Source organism: Cimex lectularius, unplaced genomic scaffold (assembly GCF_000648675.2).
Source record: "Cimex lectularius strain Harlan isolate CLEC.00 unplaced genomic scaffold, Clec_2.1 scaffold3, whole genome shotgun sequence".
NCBI lineage: Eukaryota > Metazoa > Arthropoda > Insecta > Hemiptera > Cimicidae > Cimex > Cimex lectularius.
Genome location: NW_019392688.1, coordinates 131,735 through 145,570, shown reverse-complemented (window position 1 = coordinate 145,570; position 13,836 = coordinate 131,735). Strand labels below are relative to the sequence as shown.

The 13,836-nt window shown below is 32.8% G+C and overlaps 1 protein-coding gene across 2 annotated transcripts in view; it reads left to right on the top strand.

Moving 5' to 3' along the window:
• The window catches only part of LOC106668483 (dnaJ homolog subfamily B member 6-B-like), a 113,081-nt gene that overhangs the window by 4,743 nt on the left and 94,502 nt on the right, over positions 1 to 13,836 (top strand). The window lies entirely within an intron of this gene.

The window sequence follows — 13,836 nt, the reverse complement described above, 5'->3', positions numbered from 1 at the left end:
CCGTTTAGTGAGAGTTTATTTATTGCATATACTTTTTTTTTAACTTATAGCATTCGCGTTGATCTCGGGCTTCCGTCTATAATATCAGTGTACTTTTGGACGTAAACATTTTTATTTTTTGTTATATTGTTACGTAAAATATCTCAATAGATATTACAGCTGGTCCATTAGCTGGTTTAGTAGTAGCAGTACCAGTTGTCCCATTCCTATGAAAATCTGCACTAGGGAATTGGGTCTGTGATTCGCACTGTCGTCTCATAAATCTATTTAGCAGTATCTACGAATTAGCAGTCGTCGCATTAATTTGAAAGCTTCTGAGTGCTTGCCAGTGATAGTTTATCAACTTGACAAGGCAATGATTGATTATCCTACGCGCTTCTGGCAGACCTGTATTATTGAGGTATTAAATTGCCTGTTGATTTTAACAAAAGTCGAATTAATAGTTAAATAAGCTGACAGTATGTAAGAAAATTTCACAATTTTATTTTAAGATTGTGCTAATTCATATAATCGTTTATCCATTTCGGATAAGAATTGGGACACCACTCTTTTTAAAATTTATCGTGTAAGTTAAGTTAATTTATATACAGTCCTTGTTCCATTTGCTAATCCTTCTAGCTAAGGACTATAATAACACTAACATTCCCTCTCCATAAATATAGTATTTCTATTCATTAAACTGTACTAGGTGAATACGGTGACTTGACCGTTTGTAAACACTCTATAAGAAGAATAGGAAATTATTGTATTATTATAATCATAGTTCACAGTTATCATAAAACACATTTATATGTACAACTAATAGACTGAATTCGCCTAAATTGGCGTTTTGAAACCTCGAGTGATTTCATTTTGAGAACATCGTCAGGCTTTTTTGCATTTTTGGGCACGCGATTCTGTTGCATATGTCCCAACCTGGCCAGGGATCACCTAAAAAGGCGTTCAGCACTTAGGCGTACGATTTCGTAACCGGCCACTCTTAAGACTCCACTTAATGCTTTTCATACAGGCCGATTTTTCATTTTTCCCCCTGGCGGGCGAATTGTTTTGCATTTGTTTAAATTCTTGCTTTCTTTATTTTATTTTACGAGGGTTCGCAACAGCAGAGGTTGTATCAACTTTCGGGGTGCCGTTGTTTTTGCAAAAAATGCCCATTTGTATGTATGTCGGGTTCGAATGCAGGGCCGCTGGATTTGAACCCTGGACCTTTATCGTATCAGTGATGATCGCCGTATCAACGCCTAAACCGTTGCGGCCACCGACACTCTCCAGTTGTTGTATTGTAATAATAGAAAAGCTGGCAGATGCTAAAATAGTCGTTTTGCTGGGATTTTAAAAGTTTGGAATGAGCTTAACCATGCGCTGTGTACGTTGCCTTTTTTTGTGAAAGCTCGGCTTTTTATCCTAATCACTCCGAGACATTTTCCTGTGTAGACATTCTTTTAATCAGGACACATGAAAAACAGTTTAAATATTTTAAAAATCCTTCGGGGAGATTTCATAGGACTTGTATGTTAATTACTGATTAACATGTTTATGCAAAGAAAGTTGATAATTTTGCAATTTTAATTATTGCAAAATCAGCAAACCTGTACATTTTATATCCCGTGGAATCGACCTTCTGTTGCCACCGATAAAGGTTCGTTGTTTCCCCTCTAAATCTAAAGTTTCTGTACATAATTAATAATATTGTTCAAATGACAGAACAAAAGGTTTACGATTTATGTTTATGTTTAACAAAGTTGTTAGGAGAACATGCTTGCAAATGTAGCATTTATTCTATACGTATTAAATTTCGAAAATTGAAATACCAACTCCGTTGAAAAATAAAATCGGCAGATGTGGAAAATAAATTGCCCGATATCCTTGAACATTTTCGTGTTTGAGACACTGGTGGATATAAAACTTGTACCGCATGCCTTGACGTCTTGAAACCAGACGAATATACATTTCTTTCCAGATCTCTCATTGTAATTATTATTCTGAATGTAATAAATCATCTTTTTGACAACTTACGTTCTAGATTGATTTAGATTCAGTTGGATGTAATCTTTTAAGTTCAATCTTATCAGGGTTCGTCTATTTTTGTTTTACTGTTTGTGTTTTTGTTAGCATTGTTTAGACTTCAAATCTTGTGTAAGAAACGCTGGCATTAAAACGGCCCAACAATAAATATTACTGTTACTATTAGCATAAAGCGATGATAGATGAATGTTTATGTATCTATTGACATTTTAATCTCAAATTTAAACAAAATTTCGAATCAAACCCAAGCTGTTCAATAGAATTTGTCTCAGCAGTTTAAACGTCCTTTGTTACTGACGTTTCTGCTTAGTGTTATTTTTCGACTTTTACTTATCCGGCGTGACCAGTACTGTTCGAAGATTCCGAAGTGCACGATTTCAATAAATGGCTCTGGGTGGCAAGCCGCTCTACAAAGAAGGTTCGTAAATCTAACTCGGGAACGACGGGCGCATTCCGCAGACAACCCTTCCAGAATAGTTTTTCGTCTAGCCAAAAAATATTACTTGAGAAAGTCGACGTCCTCGCCTATATATGTTATTTAGGGATTTTAAAAAGTAACCAACATTCTTTTAAAACAACGTTACATTGAACCTTTACAGTCAGAGCACGTAAAACTATGGAGGAAGTGCATGTTTTGATGTAATGCCAAGTTTGTTTTTTTTTATTGAAGACAATGGTTTTCTTTAATTATTGTACTGAAGTATACTTAGGCTTTTTTATTGAAATTATGGGTTTATTAAAAATAAACAAAAGTTTTTTAATGCTTTAAATTGTTACGGTTTTTTACTCTTTTAGTTAACGTACGTTCCTGTCATTATATAAATTTTCGGATTTAATTCGCAAATAAATCATTCAACTTAATGTCATAATGGTTCTATGCGGTGAAACGTGATGTGGATAAGAATCAGCTAAGACGCTGAAGCTGTGAAATAAGGGTAGGGTTCAACTTACAAGGACGTTCCTTCTTGGTTTACACAGATAGGGGATAAGACACGTTTAATCTAATTCAAAGAAAGAAATTTTTCCAACGCAGTGAATTTTATCTTATTATTTTTTAATGTCCGCTTTGAAATGTCTGACGCCCGACTTTTTCGCCTAAAAATTTGTAAAGCAATATTTCGTTCACTTTTATCTTCAAAGCCGATTAAAAAACAAATGGGTTTAGGTGATAAATATAAATCACAGCTATTCCACCCTTTAGTTGTAAATTGGTGATTAAATGAAAATTAGTTTTGATTTCAAGTTAATCTTAGAAATAAAGTTATTAAAATTTTCCCTCTCCTAACGGTTGAAATTTTTTTCTCAGTTATGCAAATAGTCGTTTCTGATTTCGCTACAAAGAAAAAAGTAAATCTCAAAAAAGAAACTTTTATTCAGAATACAAATTGATTTTATGTTTAAATTCACAACCTAAGAAAGGCTTATTTTTCCTGTTGAAAGCTGTGTATTTATACCTTTGAAAATCATTACTGTAATTATATTGACTCATGAATGAAAACTCTTGTTTTACGAAATTTGCTTGACTTTATAAACGACTAGATTTGTAAACCCCCATCACTTTTAATCAGCTGAAGAACTATTATCATTCGCTAGACAAAGAGATGAGGAGGATATAATTATGTTTTATTTCAAAAGGCGAAAGTTCTGAAACCAAAACTATTCATTAAATGTCGAGCAAAGTAGTTTTTGATTGGTTGTGATCTCTATTCTTAGATGAAGGTGTCTATCTTTGCTTTGTAGGCTGCCAAAAATATATATGAAAAGTGCGGTACTGGCTTCGTCTCAAGGCTGAAAATGGTTTAAGTCGGTTTTCGCCGTACAGCTGTGGTTTAATTTTTGTGGCCTGGGGGATTTTCGTGTAACCTGGAAGCGTTGGGGCACGATGCCTCTGAAAGAAATTACGTTACGAAACAAGGGAACGTGGTGAAAATCGGTAACGGTGACTCCAAGTGAGTGGAACACGTCTAACCTTGGGCCGAGTCATTAGAGCCCCAAGGACTTCCAGACTTCTTGGACTCAGCGAAGAATTTGATACATATACTATTGGTCCAAACATAAGGTTAAGGACGGACGAAAAGTGGACGCATTACCTACCAACGCGACATTTAGGTGATAAATGTTTCTGGAAGTAAAACATCATAATGCAAACGTTTAAATGCCTCTATTACGTAATTTGGCATTTGCGAACTTCGTCCCCTTGCAGTTTTGAACTTTATTAACGGCCAATTGTCAACCTGAACGCGTCACGGTATATTTTAACTGGAAACAAGAGTAATTTTGACAAAAAAAACTGACAAATTCAGAAAATTGGAATATATGAAAATTTTATATGTAAACCGCTCATCACTGGAAAATGATTTTTTACTCTGAATTTATTTGTTTCGGACTAATTGAGAATTTATAGTTGTTTAATCGTATTATTGATGAATGGAAATAATTAAGTTTACAAGTCTTAAAATGTTTTAAATCTTCTTAGTCCTCTTTTGTTTTGGAAGCGTTTCTATCAATAAACTGGAAAAAAAGCAATGAAAGAATCAATCTTTAAAAGAGGATTTTAACGGAGAAGTACTTTGTCTCTTTTCCTCAGTTCTAGGACGATTTGGTCTCCTTCCAATAATAATTTTAATAACAATTTTGGTAAGAATATCGTTTTTAATTGTTTAATGAAAAATCACTACTTGAACGGTTTGTAGGTGAATTTTCTGAATATGTTGGACAGTTCTCACATGGGGTATGCTATCAAAATAAGCAATTATTCGAGTAGAAAAACGGGTAAAAAATCAATTGCTAACATTTCTATATTAAACTCGTATTACAAATTTCATTTTCACGTTGCAATAAATTAAAAAAACACTATAATTTTGTATTTTTGCACAAATAACAAAGTTACAAAGAAAACGATCGTTATTCTACCTATCGGCTGTCAATTAAAACGACAAGTTGGGTGAAGAAGTTGGAAAAGATTTCGTTTTTTCCGAAAAACGTTCGGTTTTTTTTAATAACTTGAGATGTTGATGATGGGTGTTGGTCAGCGAGCAGGTACGAGGAACCGCCACCGGGTCACTTTCTGGGTCCGTTGAGTTATTCAAACACGTTTCGGCATTGCGCCATCTTCAGTGAGGAATTGTCTGTCACTTTGTCTAAGTAGGCTTTATATGTCATTGGGTCTGTCGCTTGTCGCTGGGAGCGTTACGTTAAATGGCCGTGGTCATGGTCTTCCTTGGTCGGTCGTGATGGCTGTTATTTCCATTGGAGGTTATTATTTGTGTTTCGTTTTTCTGGTGTTTTTTAGTAGTATCTGAATGGTGGTTGTTTTGTATTCCTTTGTTATTGCTATGTCCATTATTGTTGGTTGTAATTTTAATAGTTGAGTGAGATTGCTTTTAGTCTGTGTTATGTGTCGTAGTACTGAAATTTTGTGTTGGAGTGGGTAGTTGGATTGTGCTTTATGATGTTGTCGGACATAGTGTGTTTTCTGTATGTTTACAAGTCTTTTGTATTGTAGGTTCGGGTGAGGGTTAAGTCCAAGAAGTTGATGCTGTTGTTGTTTTCAGTTTATGTAGTGAATGCAATGTTTTTGTGTATTGCGTTAAGGTATCATAAGTACGTTATCTGAGGAGTTTTCGACTTATCTAAATGTGTTTTATAATAATTTCTTTGTAATTGTTTCTTCTTTGCCCCTTTTGCCGTACTTCTACCAAAATTAATATCCTTTGATAGACGTAGGTAACAAAGTCCACCGTTACAAGCAAATTGTAAACATTGGTTTTTGGTTGAAGAAGAGGAAAAATAACTTTCGGAAGAAAGATGTAAAAAACTTGAAGGGTTGCTCCCAACTAAAACGGTTTGCACCGTTGATATCAGCGGCAAAAGCTCTTTCAAAAAAATTCAATGATTTTGCCATTTTAAATAGTTAAGTTTCTATTTATATCTAATTATCCTGGAGGGATAGATTAAAATCTTTTGGTTTATCAGAAACTTGACAAAAAAGTTTACGTATCTCTGGGTTTTTCCCAAAAATGCCCCAATAAAAAAACGTTGAACTATACAGGGTGTCCCAGATCCTTCTGACGAAACTCAGGGAATCGATTTTACTCTTCGTTTGGAGCAAAAAATGCCCAGGAGAAAATTTTCGGAATGTTCTCTGTTTTGAAGATATTCGTCAATTTAGGTTTTTTCAACTTTTCACTACCTTACCACATAAAAACGCTTACAACTTCCAAAATGTTGAGACTATAACAAATCCAATTACACCATTTGAAAGAACGCTAAATTTGCTGTAAGAGTCTTCTATTTGCAATAATCTGAATGATATAAAATGTTAACCAATATCAGTTGGAACATGTCAAAATTATAAAATTTAAAATTTATTAATTACTTATACTACTAAATAATATTAATTTACTTACAAAGAGAGTTCTAATTGATTTATTTCTACCCTCCTTCAAATTTACCTTAGCTCACGTTTTCGAACATTCAACAGTTATTTTTCAACTCTACTAGAACGTTATTTAAAAACCTGGATATATCAACGTAAAGCATATTAGATGAAAAAGTTTTTGTGAAATTTGACAAGTTGTAGGTATTTTTTTGTAACCTCAGTAGAACGTGCAATCATGACCAAAATTTTATATTTTGTAATTTTGACATGTTCCAACTGATATTGGCTAACATTTTATATCATTCAGATTATTGCAAATAGAAGTATCTTACAGCAAATTTAGTGTTCTTTCAAATGTTGTAATTGGATTTGTTGAAGTCTCAACATTTTGGAAGTTGTGAGCGTTTTTATCTGGTTAAGGTAGTGAAAAGTTGAAAAAACCTAAATTGACTAATATCTTCAAAATATAGAACTTTCCGAAAATTTTCTCATGGGCATTTTTTGCTCCAAATGAAGAGTAGAATCGATTCCCTGAATGTCGTCAGAACGAACTGGGAGACCCTGTAGAATAGAAAATAGAACTTTTTGAAGTCGAAAAATTCTACGAAGCAAGGCTGACTCTCTCTTAAGTTTTATAGAAAACATGATTTTATGTTTGTGTTATTGAACTGTAATCCAAAATTTTCGCCTGACAATTTTTTTAATTGTAAATCGTATTTCTTTCATATTTTTTTCTAATTTAAGCAGCATTGTAAATGGCTAGAATGTAATTATTCGGAGATCGTGAGATGCGGTCTGGTGTGACGTAGGTTTTAGAAAAACATTTTCTTTACCGTGTCAACGTTTCGATCTTTATTGAGATCATCTTCAGGGCTTAAAGTGTTTGCTTTCTATGTAGATGTGTCATTCTTGTCTGTCGTGTTGAGGATGTCCAGAATGTAATTTGATATTCACCTTTAAATTTCATAGTATTCAGGTTAAAAAGTGAATATTTTAAAAGAAAGTTAACTACTATTGAAATAGTTAATAATTATATTGTTAAAACATTTTTTAATATTTAAAACAGTTTTTTGAATTGTAAACCGATAGATGCTTTTTGTCAAGACAATATTTTTAGTATGAATTGTTCGGATTTTGTCCGGTTTTTGTTATCGAAGGGAAAACCATTTATTCAGTTCCTACTTGCCTTTTATTGAATGAGGCTTCTCTGCCGTTCTGCGCTTGGCACAAGCACGTTCAACCCAAAAGAAACCCCGTTTGGCTTCATTGATCCCTGTTTAAGATTGATCAAACACGCCTGCGGAGTCTGTTTTCACCTGTTCCAAATATATTACAACAGGAATTTATCAGGATGGAAAATACCAATCGAAGAATTCATACGACGGCCTCATAATCCCGTGCACTAGGATGTTGATGATTTTGTAAAATAATATATGGGATTTTTACCTTTTCCTTTGCAATAGTTTTAAGTTTGGGCTTGGTAGCTTTGTTAAAAAAATAATATAATAGTTTAAGGTCTGAAAATTTATTTTGTGTCAAAAACATTATTATTCTGAAAATATCCACATAATTCAAGCACACGGTTTATGAACGCGTTCGCTTTAATTTAATGATATTGTAAATTTTTATATATTCTATCCTTCCTTTATTCCCGTTTGTTGTTACTGAACTTTTTCAATTTTAAGTAATATAGGAATATCACAGCCATATTGCCATTTTATTTTTTTTAGACATCATCTTTGTCGGTACCTACTTCTTCTTTTCCGTCTCATTTTATTTTTGAATACATTTCATATATTCAAAGGAAAACACAAGACACTCGTATTTTGTTGTTTATTTGAAACTAATGTTTGAAACTTTAACGTTATATTAGTTGAAACATACTCATTTTCATGTAAGCTAAATTAAACGAGATCTGTAATTCACGAGTTGTAATAAAAATTATGTAATTATCCTGGATTAAAATAAAATTTACCAAAACATCGAAAAATCTTTTAGTAATAGAATAAAACGTTAGTAAATTTTAAACCTATCACTATCATCTATATAATTTTCTGGTGTTTTGATGAATATTTTATAACCTTTCATAATTAAATATTTTTAGTTTAAAAACTCATGAATTACAAGTCTCGTTTAATTTGGTTTACATTAAAATAAGCACGTTGTATATAGATATCGGAAATTCATAAGTTGTAATAGAAAAATAATTATTTATGAAAGTTTAAAAGAACATTCAACATAAGTCTAGAAAATCATTTAGTGATAGATTATAATTTAAGTAACAATTTATTCTATTACAAAAAGATTTTCTGATGTTTTGGTAAATTTTATTTCAACCATCATAATTAAATATATTTTTGCTTAAAACTCATAAATTTCAGATCTCATTTAATTTAGTATACTATCAAATAAGCAATATGACAATAAAAATACATACAAAATACAAGTGTCCGTTTTTTATTTTTAAATTAATTATTTTTTAGTGTATGTACGTACCTTTTAAATATAGAAATTGATATTTATCTTAAATAAAAACTAACGAGAAGATGGAGGTGTCAAATAAAATTGGATTTTCAACATAATGAAGGGACCAAATTTCTTCTTATTCCTGAAGTAACCCATCTAAAATACAAATTATTCTTACATATTTTAAATTCATACTATTTAAATTAAAAGAAAACCGATTACGCTGGAAATATAATATTTTGTACATTTTTAAGTTACATATGACTAAGACAAAATTACATCTTGAATCATGTTAGATTTTTTATTTGTAAGTTTGGAACAATTTCACCTCTTGATCTTTGTATTTTTGTTTCTTTTTCTCGATCTCCTTTCGTCCTTGGTCGGACACGTTTCCTGTCAAGGACTGAACTCCCAAAAACGTTTTAGGCCACCCCAGGACATTTATAAAAAAGAAAAACCACTTAAAATTATAGGCACAAGTTAGTTTACGAAATACTCTGTCTTAGTAAACTTTGCTATTTTACAGCTAGTCATACACTTCAATTTTACATGAAACAGGAATGCAACATGGATGAATTGAACAAAATGACAGATTAAACAATATGAAGTGTAATGACAGAATTCTGAAACAAATAAGTCCCAAATACGGTTTAGGCAACCCAAAGCATTTTGGGAAAAAAATAGCTAAGTCACTGGCACAAGTTGGTTACATGATTTGTCGTAGTAGAAAATAGCGTTGATATTTCACGGTTTGAATAAAAAGTTCCTAATTTTTATTTATTACATGGAAATCAGATAAAGATAAATATTTTTAACGGAGGATTTAAAGCAAACAAGAATGCAACAGAAATTGATAAAACACAAAACAACTATAATTTATAATATGAGGGTCAGTAAAGGAATTCTAAATCAATATACAGTCAAGCAGAGCGAGTTCAAATAAATAAAAACAAGTTTCACATTTGAAAATGGTTTCACGCGATCACAATTAAAAGACATAAATCACACGATATCAACTCATTAATTTACAAATAATAACAACCCTCAAGTATCTTCGACGCCATTAAAACGTTTCGTATAGCACAAAACAAAATGTATAAAATTAGACCAGCTTAACAGAAAACGTATAAATTGTTATATTTGAAACTGGCTGGTCCAAAGCATGAATGATAGACAACGTTCAGCGACAATAAGTTTAAAAAAGTAAATAAAATTTAATAAAATAATTTTCTTTTACAACGTATTTACCTGTAACATTTACCACCACCTATAAACGGCTTACCAAACGCCTAACTTAAAAATGTACTCTTGTAAAACAACTTCCAACGTCTTGGAGGCCATAGCCGTCAAGCCTCAGTAATTACCCGGCCTGAAGTATGTTCTTGCACGACCTGTTCTTCGTAACTAATTCAAATTTATTTGGACAATATGTCGAGCTTCAAGGGTGTTCAAGTACAATGGCAGCTTGAAAGAAATCATCCTAAACCGGTTCATTAAAAGATAAATAAAAAATTATAAAAATATAAAAAAATAAAAACAAATACAAACTGGAACATGGATCGAATACCAATGTACCTAGGTTATTCCTGATACTAGGCTTGTTTCGAGTTTACAATCACTTTTATTACTTGGATTATGTTTTTTAATGGAAGGATAATATCAAATAGGCCGTTAGGTAATCTTTTTATATAGGGCAAGGGCGTAAAGCTAATTTAGTCTTTCCGCTTTAGATTTGACTAATTGTCAAATAGTAGCCGTGTAATTAAGCCATATAATTGCTTTTCTTAATCACAATTAACTCACTTACCTTGAAAAGGTATATTTTAAATTAACTATATTTTTAATTTTAAATTTGATTGTTATGTTCCCTCATATAATAATTATTATAATGTTAGTCAATCCTTGCTTTTAACTTGGGTAAATGTGAATAAACTTTCAAATAACTTGTGAAACCATAAGATTTGTATAGTATAAAGGTCCGGTTGACAGTACAACTTACAATCAAACTTTTTTAAAGGTATAAAATTCAAAAAACATGTTTTTGAAACAAAAACACAAAAATTAAAAAGTTAATTATTAAATTTTAAATGAGAAGATAATTTTTAAGTCTCTATACAGTCTAAAAATACAACAAAATTTACTTATTTAGATTTCAATCAAATTTGATATATCTATTATACAAAGTCAAATACTTTACATTTTTATTATTTATTGAACAGACTTAGCCGTAAAAATTGTAAATGACAATAAATGTGTACACAAATGGACTGTCTAATTGTTGATAATTAAAATGTTTACACAGTATGATTTTTTTCCGTGTTTGTTTTTCGATTCATTTCGTCTTATAGCCTTGGACGATTTACCATTTTTTTCCGGGCTATAATCGAATTGTCTGTAGTTGTAGTCCGTTATATGTCGTTAATATGCAATACAAATCATACCTTATATAATTTAATGGTTCAGGAATTGCAATAAAAAAAGTCCGTTTATTTATTTTTTGTTTCTTGTCCGACATGATTTCAAGTCGTGTTTATTTATTTTATACTATGTTTAGTCGTTATTTTTAATATGAGTACCTTGATAAGGTAATGATTTAAATTTAGACGTTACAAGAAATATCCGCCTTTTTCTTAATCGATCATATAACGTCATAAAATTTTATAACAAAAACGTAATCGTAAAGCAACGTTTTGCGTGATAGACATCATATCTGGCTCAGGAAACACGGACTTGTCAAAAACCTGAAACCGTCTTGCGTCAGCTGTAAAGAGCTGTTTGAGCAATTGACTGGCGTGATCTGTCCCCTGTCGTTTCCTAATATAATAAAAAAAACACTTGCTTCAGAAATTAAACGTTGGTAGATCGTCAATCGTCCTTTGGCCGGTCGCCAAATCGTAACACGGCAGGATCGATAACATGAACCTGGAGAGCGGTCCTTACTCCTAGAAAACTGGGTTAAAGGGACCAGCTCAACATTGTAATAAATTTTAACGTTTTAGAGTGGTTTTTTTTTTTCATATGGAGGAGTGCGCTTGTTTATAAAGTATGAGAATTTTTCCTTTGTAACCTTGCAAAATGAAGAATCTGAGAGTCTCCCACGGTTCATGGATTTTTATCTTCTAGTTCGTTCTTTCTCTCATTTTTAGATATTGTGATTACCTTTCGGTGAAAATGTAAACAAGCATTGGTTTGCATACAATCCGTAAGGAAATATAATTGGGAAAGATTTGTAAACATTTTAAAAATTATTACTTTTGTGTTACTGTGCTTAAGTAAATCAATATTTTTTCTTTTAGTTGGATTGAAATCAACGTGAACTAGCTTAACAAGAAATATTCATATCTTTTTCATGAATGTGAAAAAAATAATAATGGGTCATCCTCACCTGTTTAAAAATAGGCCATGCGAGGTTGACAATCGAATACTTACTTATGGGCCATAGCCCGCGTATGTGTCCGGCATGTAGAGAAAGGTTGCTCGATGAGTCCCACCTAAATTGAAGAGTGCAATTCGTTGGCTCTATATAGAGAGCTTGTAGGAATGCCACCCGCTATGAGAATTGTGCTTGAGCACGGCACTGATATCTGTGTCGCCTCTTACGATTCTTGCATATAGTGATGATAGTTTTGTGTCGCTAGCGTGGTGTTGAGAGTAAATATTTATTGGCGTGAATGTGTAGTGCGAGAGGGCTGATAGCGGAATGAGTACCCCATCTACCCTCAATTATAGTTATATTTATATAATTAGTTATATATTATATAATTAGTAATATAATAGGTGCAAAGAGTGATGGAGTAATATCGAGTACTACACTACCCTAACTGAATGAATGGTATATAAATAAGTAAGAATGTATTTAAGAGTGAGTGAAAGTGTGGATGGATTTAGAAAATGATTGCGTTCGGGGCTGAAATGACCAGTTGTTCACTGCACCCGGAGCTCAATCTCGGTGGGAGGACGGACGGATAAAACCGAGGTCTGACCCCGGAGTGCCAACAGTAACACCAATGGAGAGTGATTCTCGAGGCCTGCCGGTGATATTTTGTATTTATTGCCGGAATTGGCGGTGTACTGCATACGTACGTGATGAGCACACGCATGCATGTGTGCAGATTTGAACTTATATAAATCAGTAATCAATTTAAGCGGACACCACTTGGAAAGGGGATTTCGTCCTCTTATTAGAAGTGTCCTCTCATCAGAAGAGCCCGCATATAGAAAAATGATTAGGTACATGAAGTGAAAGTAAGAAAACGAATTGAATTGAATTTTATCTTTCTCTCCTTTTTCTCTGTTTTTCCCAACTGATCTCCATATCGGTTTGTTACAATCACAATCTGAGAACTGAGAACTAAGCAATTCACTGACGTTCGAGAGAGTTGCGCTGGGTGTGAGAAGTCCTGTTTGCAAGTATCGGGTACTCCAATACCCTGAGTGCATTGTATATAAATAAGTAATAATGTATTTAAGGGAGAGGAAGAATGAATTTAGGAACTGATTGCGTTGAGTGCTGAAATGACCTATCTGTTGACTGCACCTGGAGCCCAAACTAGGCTGCTGGACGGACAAGACCGAGATCTGACCCCGGACTGCTAACTCCCAGGGTGGTGATTATCGAGGCCTGCTGGTAATTTATTGTAAGCTATAAAAGCTGGAATTGCTTGTCGGTAGCGAGACGTGGTAGGCTCAACTCTTTACACGCGTATTTACACTGTATGCATGTACATGCTTGAACAGATTTGAGCTTGTATAAATTAGTAATCAGAATAAATAAACAATCATTTTCTTAAGATTTTATTTATAATTTCTTATTAATGCTTAATAAATAAAAGCAAAAGTATTGTTATAATTGTGCAAGGTCCCTCACATAGGCAGGTTTCTCAAATAGGATAGCAGAAGGAATGTTTCTGTTTCTTAAAATAGTGAAACTGTCGGTTTTAAAAATATATATTGTCATGTACCAT